General features: G+C 48.5%; 1 protein-coding gene across 6 annotated transcripts in view; it reads left to right on the forward strand.

The window, feature by feature from the left end:
- Positions 1-12,294: 12,294 nt before the first annotated feature.
- Positions 12,295-19,519, forward strand: part of LOC105734474 (protein FAM156A/FAM156B) — a 50,281-nt gene continuing 43,056 nt past the window's right edge. For 4 of the 6 annotated variants that reach the window (XM_064364335.1, XM_064364336.1, XM_064364338.1 and 1 more), the window contains exon 1: positions 12,295-12,425. The gene's annotated coding sequence lies outside the window, so the exon portion shown is untranslated. Of the gene's footprint in view, positions 12,426-12,834; positions 12,956-19,519 lie in introns of all 6 variants that reach the window. The other 2 variants (XM_064364337.1, XM_064364339.1) reach the window with 1 other exon arrangement.

Genomic DNA, 19,519 nt, shown 5'->3' on the forward strand with positions numbered 1-19,519 from the left:
GTTGGCAATCTTTCTCATATGATATGTGTGTATGTGTGACCTGTGATGAAGAGGTTGAAGGAAACTCCTCATGTTCTGCTAGTGTAAAAATTTAACAGCTGTTGCTATCATGACAATTACCAATTATGATGATGAAGATGTATCATGTGTAAAGTACCCGACATGAGGGCATCAATTAAAGAGTACCTACTCCTAGAGGCAGAATAGAATGTTGTTTTAGGACGAGACACCTAGCATCAGAAAGCGCAGTGTGTAAATTCAGGCTTTGGTGGGTCCCTGGGCAAGCTGTTTAACCTCTTTGTATCTAGGTCTCCTTATTCACTGGTCTATTAATAGAAGCAGGGATGAATGTGGGCTGTTGGAGCCACTTGAAGGGGAGAGTGCCAGGAAGGAGCTCATGAAGGGTCAGCTGGGCCCAGGGGTAGAAAGTCCCTAGAACAGATGCCATTAGCATGCCCTGCCCAGCAGTGCAGAAAGAGATGGGTGTTGCTCAGTTCAGCTTTGGACCTGATTCTGTAAGTAGCTCAGATGGCCCTTGAAGACAGAACCCATAGGATGGATTCTCCCAGCTCCCAGGACATGGACAGGGAGGAGTGACTCAGTGAGACTGAGAGTACTTCAAATGTCTAGTCTTTCTTCAGCATGTTGTGAGGACTGAATTTCTTTCAGGGGTCTATGTGCAGCTTTGGCTACCTTTATGACCTCAGTGGCTACTACTATTACTGATATTGCCATGGAATAAGGCACAGCCAGGCATATAGACAGGAGCTCTGGGGCCAGACAGACCTGGACATAAGTACTAGCTTTTCTCCTCTGGCCCTGGTAAGTCAGTTTGAGTAAGTCAGTTAGCTGATGAACAGTGCCTCAGTTTAATCATCTGTAAAACAGTGATTAATAATAATAACCACCACCCAGAGATGTTATCAGTATTAAAGGAGTTAACTGACCATTAAAATAGAGCATCTCTGGAAACAATATTGACAAAAACACCTGGGTGTGGTGGCTCATGCCTGTAATCTCGGCATTTTGGGAGGCTGAGGCTGGCAAATCATTTGAGGTCGGAGTTCGAGACCAGCCTGGCCAACGTGGTGAAACCCTGCCTCTACTAAAAATAAAAAAGTAAGAGAGAGATCCAAGATGGCTGATCACTAGCAGCTCGGGCACGTAGCTCCCAGTGAAAGCGCAGAGAATGAGAGGACACCACACTTTCAGACGAATATTTGTTGCTCACGGACCAGGAGATTCCCAGCAGAGGAGCCCCACGTGTCGCCAGGGCGACTCTTGTGGCCGGCGCGGCGGTTTTGCTGGTGCCTTAGCGCGCCAGTTTTTGGTGCAGAGTCCGGAGATTCCCGGGCAGAAAAGCACCATCCATCTTAACACCGCTGTTTTGGCCGGCGCAGTGGATTGCTCAGATTTCGGCGCTGGGAATCAACAAGTTGGACGTCTGCTCAGAGACCTAGTTAGAAAGTTGGTAATTACAAAGACGACAGACGGATAAATATATAATGAAGGGAAGAAATCAACGTAAAAAGGCAGAGAATACTCAAAATCAGAATGCCTCTCCCTCTACAGGGGATCGTAATTCCTCATCAGTAACGGAACAAGGCTTAATAGATTACGAGTGTGTTCCAATAACAGAAGCAGGTTTCAAAACGTGGGTGATAAGAAACTTCTGTGAATTAAAAGAACTTGTTCTAACCCAATGCAAAGAAACTAAGAACCTTGAAAAAAGGTTTGACGAAATGTTAACGAGAATGGACAATTTAGAGAGGAATATAAGTGAATTGATGGAGCTGAAAAACACAACACGAGATCTTCGCGAAGCATGCACAAGTTTAAACAGTCGAATTGATCAAGTAGAAGAAAGGATATCAGAAGTCGAGAACCAGCTCAGTGAAATGAAACGAGAAGACAAGATTGGAGAAAAAAGGATGAAAAAGAATGAGCAAAGTCTCCAGGAAATATGGGACTATGTGAAAAGACCTAATTTACGTTTGATAGGTGTACCTGAATGTGATGAAGAGAATGAATCCAAGTTGGAAAATACTCTTCAGGATATCATTCAGGAAAACTTTCCCAACCTGGCAAGGCAGGGTAATATTCAACTCCAGGTAATACAGAGAACACCACAAAGATATTCTTCAAGAAGACCAACCCCAAGGCACATAATTGCCAGATTTATTAGGGTTGAAATGAAGGAGAAAATACTAAGGGCAGCTAGAGCGAAAGGTCAGGTTACCCATAAAGGGAAACCTATCAGACTTACAGCAGATCTCTCAGCAGAAACCCTACAAGCCAGAAAAGAGTGGGGACCAATATTTAACATCCTTAAAGAAAAGAACTTTCAACCCAGAATTTCCTATCCAGCCAAACTAAGCTTTATAATCGAAGGAAAAATTAAGTCCTTTGCGAACAAACAAGTACTTAGAGAGTTCACCACCACCAGGCCTGCTTTACAAGAGCTCCTGAAAGAAGCACTATACATATAAAGGAACAACCAATATCAGCCTTTCCAAAAATATTCAAAAAGAAAAGAGCATTAACACAACGAAAAATTTACACTAACTAATGGGCAAAACAGCCAGCTAGCATCAAATTCCAGTATTAAACTTATATATATTCTAATCGGATAAAAAGCCAAAACCCATCAGTATGCTGCATCCAGACCCATCTCACATGCAATGATACACAAAGACTCAAAACAAAGAGAAGGAGGAAGATTTATCAACCAATCAGAGAGTAAAAATAAACAAATAAATAAAAAGCAGGAGATGCAAATCTCGCCTCTGATAAAGTAGACTTTAAAGCAACAAAGAGCAAAAGAGGCAAAGAAGGACATTACATAATGGTAAAAGGATCAATGTAACAAGAGGAGCTAACGATTTTATAGATCAATGAGACAGAAAATTAACAAGGACATTCAGGACTTGAACTCAGACCCGGAACAAGTAAACTTAATAAACATTTATAGAACTCTCCACTTCAAATACATAAAACATACATTACCACCTCACACCTATTCCATAAGTGACTACATAATTGGAAGTAAATCACTCCTCAGTAATCGCATAGCATTTCATAGGTTTAAATGAAATATTGTTTGGCTGCTTGTTTGTTATTTTCTTCCCTTATTCCTTCCTGTTTACATCAAGTATAATTATTGGCATAAAAGAGGTTTTCAATACCCATTACTAAACTGCATTCTAGCCTGGGCAAGAAAGCAATACTCCCATTCTCTCTCTCTCTTTCTCTTCCTTTTTCTTCCTCTTCTTTATTCTTTTTCTTTCTTTCTTTCTTTCTTTAAAAAAAAAGAAAAAGAAAAAGAAAAAAGTTAGCCGGGTATGTTGGCAAACACCTGTGGTCCCAGCTATTCGATGGGGGGAGTTGCTGAAGCAGGAGAATCACTTGAACCCAGGAGGCAGAGGTTGCACTGAGCTGAGATCATGCCACTGCAGTCTGGCTTGGGCAACAGAGTGAGACTCTCTCAAAAAAAAAAAAAAAAAAAAGACAATAATACTGGCTAATGTTTATCTCACATTTATTCTGTGCCAGGTCTTGTGAGAACTTGTGTGTGTGTGTGTGTGTGTGTGTGTGTGTGTGTGTATGTGTATGGCTCAGAAAAATAAGACTCCATTAGTACATCTGCACATGGACTATATATCTATCTATCTATATATATGGTTTAACCAAGGACTCACTTCACAGCTAAGATGACTCTTACTGGGATCACCTCATTTACTCTTTACTACAATCTATGAGGATTGACTCTGTTTCACAGTGGAGAAGACTAAGACACATAGAGGGCAAGGGAATGACCCCCAGTCACACAGCTAATTAGAGGAGGAGAAGCTGGGATCTGCACCAGCTCCGACTTCTGTTAGTATTCACTCCAGAGGGTGGTTGGCAGGGAACATTTAACATAATCATTGTGCTCATCTTCCTTACCTGGAGATGAGCTGGGTTCTCTTATGCACATTGTCTGGCCCTTGGGGCATGTAACTGAGAACCCTGTTCCTGGACATCCTCCAGATACCTTCACACAAAAGTCCTCTGTGGTGCAGGGATTGCTTTCATCATGACTTTGCTTTATAGTTACTCAAATAATACTCGAATATGGGCCTGGTGTAAAAGACTCCAATAGGTTGGGCAGGTTGGCTCATACCTGCAATCCCAGAACTTTGGGAGGTCGAGGTGGAAGGATCACTTGAGCTCATGAGTTCAAGACCAGCTTGGGCAACATAGTCAGATCCTGTCTCTACAAAAAATTTAAAAAATAGCCAGGTGTGGTGGCACACGCCTGTAGCCTCGGCTACTTGGGAGGCTGTAGTGGGAGGACCTCTAGAGCCCAGGAGATCAAGGCTGCAGTGAGCTGTGATCATACCACTGCACTCAGCCTGGGTAACACAGATTGAGACCCTGTCTCAAAAAAAGAAATATAAGACTGCATTAGTACATCTGTACACGGACTACACAGGCCATTCTCCCTTCCCAGCTTACCAGTGGGGTGAGATCTGGGTGTTCCCTTGTTTTCTTCAAATACATTTCTCTGTATTTAAACATACACACACACACACACACCCCCACACCCCAGGTCCCACTATGAACTTTCCCCCTTCCCCCATTAAGAACATGTCCTCAAGAAGATTCCTTTGACCAGTATAGCAGTGTAGTCTGGTCCCCTCTTTCTGTTCCATGGCCAGTGAACTCTCCCTGATATAACACAAATCTCTCATTGTTCATTTACCATCCAATGATCATTGACTATCGATGGACATTGAGAAGAGGTTTTCCCCGATTGTTTGCCACTATCTTCCTTGTATACTAAGCTCTGTGCTATGTGTGTGTTTCTTCATTCTACATTCTTTTAAGTGGAATTGCTGGGAGAAAGAGTTCAGTCATTCAACAATCATGCAGCGAATTCCTGCTGTGTGGTGGACACTGGGGAGACTGAGGAAACTGGACAGAAAAATGCCCCTGCCTCCATGGATGTAACATTCTAAGGGCTTACATCTAAGGATTTTTCATTTTGATAGGTGCTGCTTTGATATTATGCATCAGTGGTGCAGGAGAAGAAAAGTTTGTTGACTGGCATAGTCACCACTCATGGGGCAGGAGCTCTGTGGCAGTGGACTGGATGCTTAGACCTTTGCTCCCTTTAAGATCTTCAGGGTCTGGTGATGAGACTTTATCTGGGTGTGTTGTTGGGGAGAGAGGGAGAAAAAGATGGGGAAAGGCTGGTCTACTAGTAATACAGTGGAGGAAGATGGGAATACAAGTCAATTTAGTTGTGTGGAAGGGCAGCTGGGCACAGTTAGAAATGCAGTCTTGGCTGAGCACAGTGGGTCACGCCTGTAATCCCAGCACTTTGGGAGGCTGAGGTGCGCAGACCACCTGAGGTGGGAGTTCGAGACCAGACTGGCTAATATGGTAAAACCCCGTCCTTACTAAAAATACAAAAATTAGCCGTGAGTGGTAGCATGCGCCTGTAGTCCCAGCTACTTGGGAGCCTGAGGCACAAGAATCACTTGAACCTGGGAGGCAGAAGTTGCAGTGAGCCGAGTTCGGCCACTGCACTGCAGCCTTGGGTGACAGAGAGAGACTTTGTCTCAAAAACAAAACAAAAAGAAAGAAAAAGGAAAAAAAAAGTCTTGGGCCCCACCTCAGACCCACTGAATCAGAAACTCTGAAAGGTGAGGCCCATAGCAATCTGTGTTTTAACAACCTCTCTAGGTGATTCGTGATGCACACTAAGGTTTGGGAACCATCAGAGTAATTCACAGGACCTAAGTATGAAATAGCTGGCCCCTCTTGGGTCTCACCTCCTGTTAGTGTGCAGGTGGCAGGGAGGAGGGGAGATGAGGTGTGGAGGATAGAACACACCATCGTGGGTACTGGAAATGAACACACCATTATGCGAGATACCACAGGGGAAGGGAGGTTCTATTTCGTAAGAATACGAATACTGTGTGTGGAGGGACAATAAAGCCCACCCCCGCCCACCAATGAGATCAGCCCCACCTTTTGACAGCAGGGAGAGCACCATGGCCAGCACCCCATGTGGCAATCTGTCCTCCTGGTTTCCACCCAGCCCCAAGAGGACACCCATTCTCCAACTTCTTGGAGATCCCTCTAGTCCCATTTTCGGCCACATCCATCTCTGTTCTACAGATTTGAATAAACCAAGAGCCTGCAAAGGGGCAGTCAGTCTGTTGTGGGACGAGGAAGGTGTTGAATCAAGGACTGCTCTGGGAAGCTGTGGGAAGTAAAAAAGCTCCTCTTTAAAGTTTCCCTTCTTGGGGCCGGGCGCGGTGGCTCAAGCCTGTAATCCCAGCACTTTGGGAGGCCAAGGCAGGCGGATCACGAGATCAAGAGATCGAGACCATCCTGGCCAAAATGGTGAAACCCCGTCTCTACTAAAAATACAAAAATTAGCTGGGCATGGTGGTGTGTGCCTGTAGTCCCAGCTACTCAGGAGGCTGAGGCAGGAGAATTGCTTGAACCTGGGAGGCGGAGGTTGCAGTGAGCCGAGATTGTGCCACTGCACTCCAGCCTGGCGCCTGGTGACAGAGTGAGACTCTGTCTCAAAAAAAAAAAGTTTCCTTTCTTGTTAAAGAATAAATTTGCTAATAACTCTGTTAAGCCCTATCCTATGTAGCTGTTAGACATGCCATGCTTACAGGCACTTAGTATATTCTATGTCCTTGTACTTTAACCAAGATATCTGTGCTGGAGGTGCTCACAGGCATGTCCTAGCTTGCAGCCTATGCCCCTTACCCATTTAGAAAAGTTTTAAGTTGTTAGCCAGTCGGGTTTTCGTTTAGATTATGAGGTCTGGCTCCAACCAATGGAGATCAGACACAGCAGTAAGGACAACCCCAAATGCGTAAGGGATAAATATGTCTGATTTTCCTTTGTTCATTGTACTCTTGTGGGAAGATGGCTAGCGAGGGTACCCTTCCTGCAGTGCAGGAGGTAAAAAAGTAAAAATTGCTTTGCTGAGAGATCCTTTGTCTCAGTGCTGATTTTTCTTCGTGGCACCAAGCATCTGTTTCCAACAGAAGTTCACCTGGAGACTGCCAGGTCTGGCTCTTACAGGGTACAGTGGGACACACTTGCAAAGCCCAGTCCCTGGATCCCTGGGCTTGTGCATGGTCAGGCACAGTGGTTGATGGGTCAGAGTTTGTAGAGCAGAGCCTGGGCTTTAAGGACTGGATGATAAGTGGGATCCAGTCTTCAAGACTTGGACTGCTATTGAGTATGAGGCTGAAGATGCTTCCCAAGTCACAGGCAGGGCTTAGTGAGACCACTTGCAAGGCGTCATCTGGTGCTCAGTGCCCGGGGCTCTAAGTTTTAGGTCATCACAGATCTGACTTGCAGTGTCCTAAGCACTTCTTTCTTATGTGCTATCTCATTTAATCCCCACTAGCACCCTTGGAAGAAAGCCCTGTTGCCTCTGTCACTGATGAGGACACTGAAGCACCAAGAAGGCAGATCCCTGGCTGGGGCCCTCCAGCCAGGGTTGGGCAGAGCTGGGGCCAGATGCCAACACCTAGAGGACCGCAGTCGGCACACTCCCAGCGCTAACACTGCCCTTGTCCTTCTCATGGTCCCTTCTCTGTCCTCACAGACTCAGCTCTGCAGTGTCTTCCCATCTCCTGGGGTGACACCCCAGCACCTCCTTCAGGAATCTCACCCTGCCTCCTCCAGCCCTAGGTGAATTGCCCTGGACTCTCAGTCTGGGTCTGGAGTTTCATCTGGATCTGTGAGAGATTTCCAGTTCTGCCCTAACAGGGATGTTGTGACAGAACCCTGTGTGGGGGCAGGAGCACTTTCAGGGAGCAGGGAGGGTCCTGAGGGGGTCCTCTGAGGTAGGCCTACGTGCCAGGTGAGAGAACCAAAGTGGGCATGAGAGGGTGTAACTAAGGCCCCGTGACTAGGGCTGGGGTAGGGAGGTAAAGAGGTCTGTGGGGTGGAAGGGGAGCCCTGGTGGCCCACAAGGGTGGGAAGCTGGGGAGAGAGAGGAGGTGCGGCAGCTGCCAATAGGAGAGGAGGTTTGGGGAAAGGACCAGGATGTTCAGAAGGACCATAATAAGGGTTGCTGTTGGCAGGGTGAAAGGAAGACCTCTACTCTCTCTTTGAGATCCAGTAACCCACAGTAGGTGCTGAGAGATGGCAAAGATGATGGGGTCCAGGGGTCTCCTATTGTGTTCTTGGATTTACCCTGAAGCCCCCATGGGGCAGGATAAAAAAGTCACCAGGACCAAAGGTGATCAGGGTTGGTCAGATGATGGCCATTCCTGGGACCCAGATATAAGAGCTCATTCTCTGAACCCCTCAGTCCCAGAGGGTCCTCCCCATCCCTGGTGTGAACCTGCCTTCCTCATGACAAAAAGGTGGTGACTGCAGACTGTGGGGAATTACAAGACCCAAGGCCTCTTCCTAACAGGGCTGGATGGTACAGAGGCTCAGCATCACACAGCAGCCCTGAGCTGATTCTTTGTGGGTATGTGTCCCAGCGTGCAGCCGGTAAGCTCTTTGTGGGTTGGTGTGTGAGGTCCTTGAGTTGTTGGGAGCTGTTACCTCGAGGTAGAAATTCTCTGAGTTGGTTGGGGGGGGGTCTGTGTCCTGAGGTGTGGCATCTTTGAGCTGTTTGGTGGTTGGTGTCTAGGGTGAGAGGTCTCTGAACTGTTTGTGGGCACTGTCTAAGGCATGGGGTCTTTGAATATTTGTGGGAGGTCTTTGTCCAGAGAGTTAGGTCTCCGAGCTGCTCATATATCAGGATATTTTTGTGAGTAAGGCAGGATGGCCCTCTCTCTCACAGGGATAGAACCAGGTGCCCTGGTATCACAGAGATGAAAACACAGGATCCTTATCCTCAGGGAGGGCAAGTCCTCAGTGTAGCATGTAGGAGCCCGTGCTACAAATACTAATCACAATGTCTGCAGACATTAATTCCATCCTTGCTCGAGGCCGACCCCTGTGACAAACCCACGTAACCCATGTTAACTCAATCTGCCAAATTGCCAATGAGGAGGTCACCATTTGCAGATGAGGAGCCTGAAGCCCAGTGAGGGTGGAGCCTGTGCACACAGTCCTCATGAGGAGGGAGGAACTGGCTGTAAACTTGGACTCACTGGAGGAGTCAGGGAAAGGCTCAGGCACAGCTGAGGTCAGTGGTGGATGACAAGGAAAGGGTAAAGGGAGAGGTTTGCCCAGGGCCTCAAGGGCCCTGTCACTGACTCACTGGCAGGATGTTTGCCTCTCTGTCTCTCTGTGGTACACCCTGCTTGGTAATGGATGTCCAGAATGCAATCCTCACATTACCTGTGGAAGTGGTGGTGTGAGGTAAAGAGTATCCACATAGGTGGGGAAATATCACAGATTCGTCTGCTAGGCCATTGGCATGAGGCCAATGGATAAATTTCAAGGGGTAAGGAGAGGCAGGAATCTCTACATTTGCTGTGGGTAAATGTGGAGATTCCTGCCTCTCCTTCCCCCTTGAAAGAATTTTTTTCAGGCCAGGCACGGTGGCTAACGCTTATAATCCCAGCACTTCTGGGAGGCCAAGGCAGGCAGATGGCTTGAGCCCAGGAGTTCAAAACCATCTTGGGCAACATGGCAAAACTCTGTCTTTACAAAACATACAAAAAAATCAGGCTGGGCGCAGTGGCTCACGCCTATAATCCCAGCACTTTGGGAGGCCAAGGCGAGTGGATCACTTGAGGCCAGGAGTTTGAGACCAGCCTGGCCAACACTGCGAAACTCTGTCTCTACTAAAAATACAAAAATTAGCTGGGCGTGGTGGCACACACCTATAATTCCAGCTACTTGGGAGGCTGAGGCATGAGAATCGCTTGAGCCTAGGAGGTGGAGTTTGCAGTGAGCCAAGATCACACCACTGCACTCCAGCCTGGGTGACAGAGGGAAACTTTGTCTCAAAAAAAACAAAACCAAAACCAAAAAATCAGCTGGGCATGGTGGTGTGCACCTATGGTCCCAGCTACTTGGGAGGCTCAGGTAGGAGGATTGCCTGAGCCAGGAGGTTGAGGCTGCTGTGAGCTGTGATAGTGCCACTGCACTGCAGCCTGGGTGACAGAGTGAGACCCTGTCTAAAAAAAAAAAAAAAAAAAAAAAAGTTTTTTTTTTTTCAGCACTGAGAGTCAGCAGGAGGGCAGTCAAGGACTGGAGGGAGTATGGGGACTCTGTATACAGCATGAGCCTCCCCATAATTGGACCATGTCCTTATCCTGTTGAGTAGAGGGTCCCAACGTGTGTCAAGGAAGTGGGGTGGGTCTTCCCTCATGACTGAGGCCCAGGCCAACGGCAGCTGAGTCAATCCCTTGTCAAGTTTCTGGGGAGAGGCTTCCTTTCCTCTGTAGTGACAGGCACAGCACCTAGCAGCATACACAGGGGTCCAGAGCTGTGGGTCTAATTCAGCAGGAACAGCCAGCTGCCAGAAATAGTCTCTCTGTCCTTGTCTCTCTAATACTCTTTCTTTTCTTCTTGTCTTCTCTGTGTCTGTTACTTTGTTTCTCTCTCAGACATGGGGCTGGGTGTGACCTCACTCATGCTCTGAGGGCCCTTGATCAGCTTCTTCTAATATCACCCTCTGACATGGATTTTTCTGGGGAGAAGTTGGGAAGATATCTTCCAAGTCTAAGGGATTATCCAGGAAAGGCATATTCAGTTACAGAGGGGCTGGGGAAGGAGTTCCTGGGAAAAAACAGGAGGTCCTCCCTATACTTTGAGTGACCTGGGCCTCTGGCCTTTGAAAGAAGCATAGGAGCTTCTCTGCTAAAAACTTTCCTATGGCTCACTCAGAGTAAGTCACAGTCCTTGCCATCGCCCAGAAGGTCCTATATAATCTGGTCCTCATTACCTTTCTGAGCTCATCTCCCACCTCCCACAGCAACACTGGGCTCCTCACTGTGTCTCACACATGCTAGGCAGCACTTTTGCACTGGTTCTTACCTCTGCCAGAATGCTTCTCCCAGATATTCATCTCCTATTGAAATGTCAATTTCACATTCTCAGAAAGATCTTCCTAGGCTATTCTTTCTAGGTGGGATCCTCCCTCTTCTATTTCACTACCCTGACTTAACTTTCATTACAGCAATTAACACCACCTGACAAATTACATGCTTAGGTTTTTGAGCCATATGATCCCAATAGAATGAAGGCTCCATGAGGGCAAGTTTTTGTCTCTTTCCACACAGCTGTATTCCTAACACCTATAACAGTGCCTGGCACATAATTTAGACAGAATGAATAAATTAGCAAATGAATAAACAAATGCAAAGTTCTAGTGAGAGACATAGCTAGACAGGTTGAGGATTCTGCTAGGGAACATATTCAGGGGTGACAGGATTTATTTGACCTACTCATTCTCCTTGGGGGCGCTGAGAAATGGCCCTTTCCCTAACAGAGCTTGAAGATCCTGCTGTCCCTCTCACCCATTACTGACAGTCAAGAATAGACACCTGGCCCACATCAGGCCTTCTGACCCCAGTCAGGAGTTCCATCCCTCCTGCCCCGGGGGGCTGTGGCTGGGTTCCCAGGCCAGCAGGCCCCCCATTAGACCTATTCTGCATTACCCAGGGAGGCACAAGTGAGCACAATGCCCAACAAGCAGTAAATGTTTGATGGTGGACACTGCAGGAAGGTACTGGAAGGCTGCTGCTTAGGAACGCTTTTCTCTTGTTCAAGATTGCAGTAGGTATGCAGTCAGTTTTTGTCCTGACTATGCCCTCTCACCCTTTAAGGGGCAGCCCAGAATGGTCCATGGGCATCTGCATCGCCTAGCTGTTCCTCGTTTGCACCACCAAGGGGCGCGCGGGATGGAACAGTTCAATCCTGGGACGTACCATTGAGGAGCGCAGAGGAAGGACAGTCCACTCCGCCTGTCCATTTTGGAATAATCTCTTGTGTGTGACAGGACTAAGGGTCTCTTTAAACCCACGTGGAGAATCCACCACAGTTCCCGCCCCGTTAGGTCCTTCCTTACTCTCACCACTCGGTTCTCCCAGCCCGTTCGAGCCTGGTGCAGCCATCATTTTCACTTCACCTCCACCTCTTCGTTTCTACGTAGTTAAATCCCGCCGGGGACCGCAAAGGGGCAAGCGATTGGCTTCGAGATGTAAAGGGCGGGGTCGAAGGCCGTCCCGGGCGGTGATTGGTCACTGCGTGAGCGCCGGACTAAGCTTTTCCGGGGCGCGGAGTGGCTCCGGATGGACCGGCTAGGCCCTGCCTCCCTCGTCGCGTCCCTGGTTCCCATTGGCCTTCAATTTGGGACAGGCATGTTGATTGCGGAGCTGGAGTTCAGGCAGCTGGAGCGAGGAGGGTGTGTGCAGCTTTTTAGAGTAGAGTTCTTTGGCCTACTCACCAACCGACTGTCCCAAAGGGGCTGGAGATGCCACCCCAGCAAGGTTTGCACTAGTCATTTGCTTCACGTGAGCTCTTTCAGTCTTGTTTACCCTTAACTCTTTCAGTCTTGTTTACCCTTAACTCCGTCACAAGCCTAGTCTGGTGCTTTTGGCACCGCACCATCATTCTTCCTGCTACACTCAATGTCCAGGGAGTGGTCTCTGAGCTTGTTTGGTGTTTGCCTGGGAAGTAAAGCGGGTAAGGTAGTTTTGGGGATGTGTGTCTTTAGGTATGGCATCTCAGATGCCGTTTGGGTATATTTGATCACTCTGGGCCGTTTGGGGACCAGATTGTGTCTGAGTGGGATATTTTATCTGAGTGGATTTTGTGTGCCACCGTATGAGGTTTCTTGGGCTTTGTGTGCCTATGTGTCTGGATGTCCCTTCTTTTCTTCTTTTCTCTTGTTTCCAGGTGGAGTCTCACTCTGTCACGCAGGCTGGAGTGCAGTGGCTGATCACGGCTCACTGCAACCTCATACTCCTGGGCTCCAGCGATCCTTCTGCTTCAGCCTCCCGAGTAGCTGGGACTACAGGTGTGCACTACCATGTCCGGCTGTTTTTTATTTTTTATTTTGTAGAGACAGGGTCTCGCTATGTTGATCAGGCTGGTTTTGAACTCCTGGCCTCAACTGATCCTCCCACCTCGGTCTCCCAAAGTGCTGGGATTACAGACATGAGCCACCATGCCTGGCCTGGGTGTGCATCTTCTGACCTTTTTGGGCATTTGTGTCCCTGGGTGTGAGAGCTCTATGTAGGTTTCTGCACCCCAGGATGTGAATGAAGTCTCAGAGCTGTTTGCAATTCTGGGTCCCAAGTTGTGATGTTTCTGAGCTGGTGTTGGTGGGGACAATTTTGCTTAAGCTGTAAAGTATCTGAGCTGTTTGGGGGAGAGGGGTCTCTGCACAGAATGTAGGTTCTCTGATTTCTTTGGGGACTTTATCTTAAGATGATGTGATGTTTCTGAGTTATTTGAACTTCTGTTTCTGTTTTGTATTAGGTTGGGAGGTGTCTGAATGGTTTGGGGGGCCTCTCTCTAGGGTGTGAGACATCTGAATAGTTTTAATTTGTTTCCCAGGAGTGAGAACTTTGGTCTGTTATGTGTGGGGGTTTTGGCACAGCATGTGTGCTCTCTGTTCTGTTTGGGGGTCTGTGTCAAGTTGCGAGGTCTCTATGCAGGGATTTTGGAGTCTGTTTCAGGTTGTGAGATTAGTGAACTGTTTTTGGTGTCTTTGCGTATCTGAGCTGTTTGGGGTTCTGTGTCTCAAGAGTGAAATTTCTTACTTTTTTGGTTGTGAGAGCTCTGTCCAGGAACTGTGGGTTTTGGAGGCTAGCAGACATGATTTCAAAGCCTGGAGCCCCCAAGTCCTGATTGTGTGACATTGGGCAAGTCACTTGTTTCCTTGAACCAAGTATGTATCATAATCAATACAATGGGGCCAATATCCATCTTGGAGGGCATCTATGCATCTTAGCAATGTGTATAAAGGGCCCCACTACAACCGTCCTTCAACAAGAATTTTCTGAACATCTGTATATCTGAGTACTGTTCTAGATTCTGTGGATACAACAGAAACCAAAAATAACAACATCCCTGATTTCCTAGAGTTGGTCAGTAAATATGTAGCACGTCACAGGGTGGTAAGTGCTACATAGAAAGTTAAGACAGGGGCTGGGCGGTGGCTCATGCCTGTAATCCCAGCACTTTGGGAGGCTGAGGTGGGCAGATCACCTGAGGTCATGAGTGCGAGACTGGCCAACATGGTGAAATCCCATCTCTACTAAAAATACACAAACTAGCTGGACATGGTGGCAGGTGCCTGGTAGGCTAATTGGAAGGCTAAGGCATGAGAATTGCTTGAACCCAGGAGGCAGAGGTTGCAATGAGCCAATGTTGCGCCATTGCACTCCAGCCTGGGTGAGAGAGTGAGATTCTGTCTCAAAAAAAAAAAAAAAAGGAAGAAAGAAAAAAAATGTTAAGACAGGGCCAGGGAAATGGGTAAGTGGGCAGGATGCTATTTTATTCAGGCTGTGCGGGGAAGGCATCCCTGGAGAGGTGATGACTGAGTAGAGACCTGGAGGCAGTGAGGAGCAGGCCTTGTAATTACCTGAGGGAAGAGCTTTCCAGGCAGGAGGAACAGCAAGTGCAACAGCTCTGGAGCAGGGGAAGCGCCTGGTGGGTCCGGGATCTCAAGGATGTGTGATGGTAAAGAAAGCCTCATCCCAGGTTTTGACACGTAGCACTCACTACAGGTGCCCGGTGTCCCCATCTCTATTTTTCCCACAACCTGAGAGGGAGGTGGGGTTCTCCCATGTCACAGATGAAGGACCTGAGGCTCAGAGAAGTGCCCTGAGCCTGTTTTCCTGCTCACACCTGAGATTCCTAAAAGAGGCATAACCTTCTATTGTGCCACGGGAGACACAGGGCTTGAGCCCCACAGCTGGAGGGAAGGTGCCATCCACACTGAAAGTCAGCCAGCCAGCCAGCCAGTAGAAATGATTAATGATAATACGGGAACCATGGCCAGGACGACGTTTCTACTTCTGATGGAGGGCAGGACTTTAGGAATGAGAAGGGAACTGGGGTGGAAGAGACAGGCAGAAAGGGGAAGATGGGGGACTTGAGGAAAAACACGCTGATTGAGAAGGGACCCTGGGGACTTCTGGGATGGTGATGGGCCTTGAACTTTATGGTTATTACATGAATGTGCAGCTTATTAATTGCCATTAAAACATACACTCATGTTTTATGCACTCTCAGGCACACACACAAAAAACCCTCACAAGTGAAACAGAGTGCAGTGGGAAGTGGGAGTAGCATGAGTGTCCGTGACTCCTGCACACAGGCTCGCAGCGCCCCCGGCCTCCTGGTGTGGACCACACAGTGTAGGTGGCCTCCTTCCTGCAGAATCTCCCCTGGCTCCAGGTCCTGCCTTCTATCCTAGAGGCTCCCTCAGGCCTGCTTGTGGAGATTGTCTGGTGGGGAATCTATCCTGTGCTCCTGACACCAGCCATAAAGAGGGCCATCGTCTCTCAGGGGATAGACAGGACCTGTCCATTTTGTCCTCAGATGTTGGGGTCCATCTCCCCTCAGGCCTCATTCACACCCACAATAGCCTGGGACACCTGGGCTTTGGGGCCTGGCGGACTTCATAAAAGCCTGGAACCCCAAGCCCTGGTGGTGTGACCTTGGGCAAATCACCTGTCCTTGACCAGCCTCAGTTCCCCATTTATAAAGGGGGCTAATGCCTGCCAAGTAGGGTAGGTGTGGGCTTTGGAGAAAACGTGTGTACTGCCCTCCTCCTGAGCCCATGTTAGACAGGTCTATTAGTCGAGGCAGGGTAGTAGGGTGGACAGGAGCAGGGGCTGGACTGACACTGGCTGGGACTAAATTGCCCCGGGTGATACTGTGGGCAAGTAGCTTCAGCTCTCTGTGCCTCCCTTTGCTTGTCTGTCATCAGGGTAATAATTTTCCTCCTCACAGGGTTATGTGAAGGAGAGGTGAGGTGACTGGTCAGTCACCGAGAGCAGTGCCGGGCACAGGGCAAGACTGAGTACATGCCCAGTGGCATCCCCCGGCTGGAAGAGGTTCTAGGGAGAATGACATGGATGTGTTTGGGGACACTCTTCTGCCGACCACATACCGTCTTCTTTGGCAAGCCTCGATGGTAACTGTTATTGTCCCCGTACTGGGGCCACAGAGGTAGACAGATGGACCAAGACAGTGAGTGCTCATCCTGTAGCGGAGAACAGCATGTCTCAGGCAGTTCACAGAGTGAGGCCTTTCATATCACCATTGTGATGGTTAATTTTAGGTGTCTGCTTGACAGAGTTAAGAAAAACCCAGATAGCTGGCAAACCATTATCTCCGGATATGTCTGTGAGGGTGTTTCCGGAAGAGACTGGCCTTTGAATCAGTGGACCGAGGGAGGAAGATCCACGTGGGTGGGCATTGTCCAATCCCTCGAGGGCACAGGTACAAGAAGAAGGCTGTCTTCTGGAGTTGGGACACCCCATCTTCTCCTGCCCTTGGACATCAGAACTCCAGGTTTTCAAGCCTTCAGACTCCATGACTTACGCCCCTGGCTCTGCCAGTTCTCAGGCCTTTGGACTCAGACTGAATCATACCATCCACCTTCCTGGCTCTCCAGCTTGCAGACGGAAGTGGAGGGACTTCTCAGCCTCCACAGTCACATGAACCAATTCCCATAACAAATCCCCTCTTATTTATCTATATCTAGATATCTCAGGAGAACTCTGACTAATACAACCATTCATACCAATACTATCAGCATTCCCCTCAGCATGATTCTGTACCAGACACTGGCTGACCACTTAACATGAATCCTGCTTTTCTCACCCAACTCCGAGACTGTCAACTCTACTTCTTTCACCCATTCACAGGTGAGGGCCTTCTGTATTCTCATCAGCCCCAGCTCTTAGCACAGTCCTTTGCAGAGGACTTCCTGGTACTTCTCTTCCTCCTCCTTGTGACCAGGGCCAGCATCTCTTTTGTTACTTTTTTTTTTTTTTGAGACAGTCTCATTCTGCCGCTCACTCTAGAGTGCAGTGGCGCAATCTCGGCTCACTGCAACCTGCATCTCCAGGGTTCAAGCGATTCTCCTGCCTCAGTCTCCTGAGTAGCTGGGATTACAGGCATGTGCCAACATGCCTGGCTAATTTTTGTATTTTTAGTAGAGATGGGGTTTCGCCATGATGACCAGGTTGGTCTGAAACTCCTGACCTCAAGTGATCTACCCGCCTCAGCCTCCCAAAGTGCTGGGATTACAGGCATGAGCCACCATTCCTGGCCAGAGCCAGCATCTTAGTCTCACAATGGTCCCTGCTCTCTCTGTCCTCAGCCCTCAGCCCTGCTGTCACCCACCCACATCCTACAACCCCTCCACTTCCTCTTCTCGGTGTCTATTGCCCAGGATGAGACCGAGTCCAAACCTGAGCTTCCTGCTAGGTCAAAGTGACCTTTTCCTTTCAGTCAGGGAACCCTGACAGAAGGCTGTGGTCCCACGGTGAGGTTGGTGTCTCTAGGCACAGCGCAGTCTCGTTGCAGTGATACCCAGCTTTGCCAGCAGGAGTAATCTCATCTCCAAGACCAGGAAAGCCTCAGAGAAGACAGAGAATAGTCTTAAACATTCACTCGTGGTGAAGTCACAGGCCTCAGGGTGCATGAGCTCCAGGCTGTTTGGGGTCATCTGCAGATGGCTTTTCACTCCTTCCTGCTCCTTTTCCTTGAGCTCATTTCCATGGCTAAAGGAAAATTCTCATATAATTTTATCTTTTCTTATTTAATGATTGCATTATATGCTTTCTTCTACAAGATGCACTGCTCTGAGGCCCGTGCCCAGGGCAGGTCAGGCTATACGTTGGCTAGTCCTGAGGGCACTGGCCTGGATCCTGAAAATACTGGGGACAGACCCCAACAGAGCCTGGGGCTCAGGAAAAAACCATCAACACCCTAGCCAGATCCTGGCCAGCTGCCGGCTCTGCCTCCACCCAGTCCTCTCCCAGGGCCTGAACTCCGGGTCTAGAAGCTCCAGGCCTGGTGGTCTGGGGGAGACACTGGCCAGGAGGATCCCTCAGGAGAGGAGGCAGCAGACAATCTCCGTACAGCTTGAGGGGGTGCACAGCTGTGGGCTGAGGCACGGCCCACCCAGCACAGGCCCACTGACCTGCTGTGCAGCTGCAGGCCCAGCTGCTGCCCTCTACAGGCCTCAGTCTCCTCACCTGCGCAATGGGCATCATCACATCCCCATCATGCAGGGGATGCTCATGAATGGAGGGGAGCCGAGGTGTGGAGAAAGCAGATTTGGCCCAAGAGGAGGAGGAGAGGGTCAGGGTTTGGGGAAAGGACGGATGCGGCCACCTCAGGCACGGCCAGGGGCTGCCTTCCTGGAAGTGCTCAGGACAGTTAGGCGGGGGAAGTTCTGAGGCTGTGAGCAGATCCGTGGGCTGGGGACCAGGTGAGGTTGTCTCTGTTGTTCTGGGGTGGCCAGCCACTGTGTCACTGTTCCTTCCTGTTTGTCCTCATCTCTGCCCATGCGGAGCCCTGAGATGAGCCCAGTGAGCTCACCATGACTGTGACCCACATGCAGTCATTAGATCCGTGCATCATCATCACAACAGCCACCAGGCTAACACTTGGGTAATTGATCCAAATAATGACTCACCTGTTCTGATGTGATTTGGATCATATGCCATCATTTATTGTAGCCATAGTTTATTCAGTCATTCTCCTATTGGATGGTTAGTTAGTGTTTGATTTACTTTTTGAACATCCTGTTTTGTGATGAGCATTTTTTTTTTTTTTGAAATGGTGTCTCACTCTGTCTGTTGTCCAGGCTGCTTGAGTACAGTGGCACAACCTCGGCTCATTGCAACCTCCGCCTCCTGGATTCAAGCGATTCTCCCGCCTCACCCTCCCTAGTAGCTGGGACTACAGGTACCCACCACCATGACCTGCTAATTTTTGTATTTTTAGTAGAGATGGTGCTTCACCATATTGGCCAGGCTGGTCTCGAACTCCTGACCTTGTGATCTGCCTGCCTCGGCTTCCCAAAGTGCTAGGATTACAGGTGTGAGCCACCATGCTTGGCTGAGCATTCTTGTACATGTAATAATGTTCATAGAGTAACCCTATTTGCAATAGCTAAAAACTGGAAGCAACCCAATTATACACCAATAAGAAGTTGCATAAATAAATTCTGCCAGATTCACAGTATGAATTACCGCACAGGTATGAGAAGGAATGAGCTAGACCGTACAGAGACATAATGTTAGGTGAAAGAAGTGAGTTACAAAAGAGGATATCCTATGTGATTCCCTTTCTACATGGCTCAAAAGCAAATAAAAATAGTGTTTAGGCGTGCATATGCTTTATTATAACATTTTTACAGATAGCAAGGATTCTAACCTGCCTGATGGGCAGATTTTCTTAACTTTTGAAATTATACAGTAAAATGGACACTTGAGGTACAGTTGTATGAATTTGAACGCATGCAAAGATTGATATAACCACCATTGCAGTCAGTATCTGGGACATATGCATTACCCCAAAGAACTTCCTGGGTTCTTAGCGCTGCCCT

Source organism: Aotus nancymaae, unplaced genomic scaffold, assembly GCF_030222135.1.
Source record: "Aotus nancymaae isolate 86718 unplaced genomic scaffold, 86718_ANA_hifiasm-v0.15.2.pri h1tg000058l, whole genome shotgun sequence".
Classification (NCBI taxonomy): Eukaryota; Metazoa; Chordata; class Mammalia; order Primates; family Aotidae; genus Aotus; species Aotus nancymaae.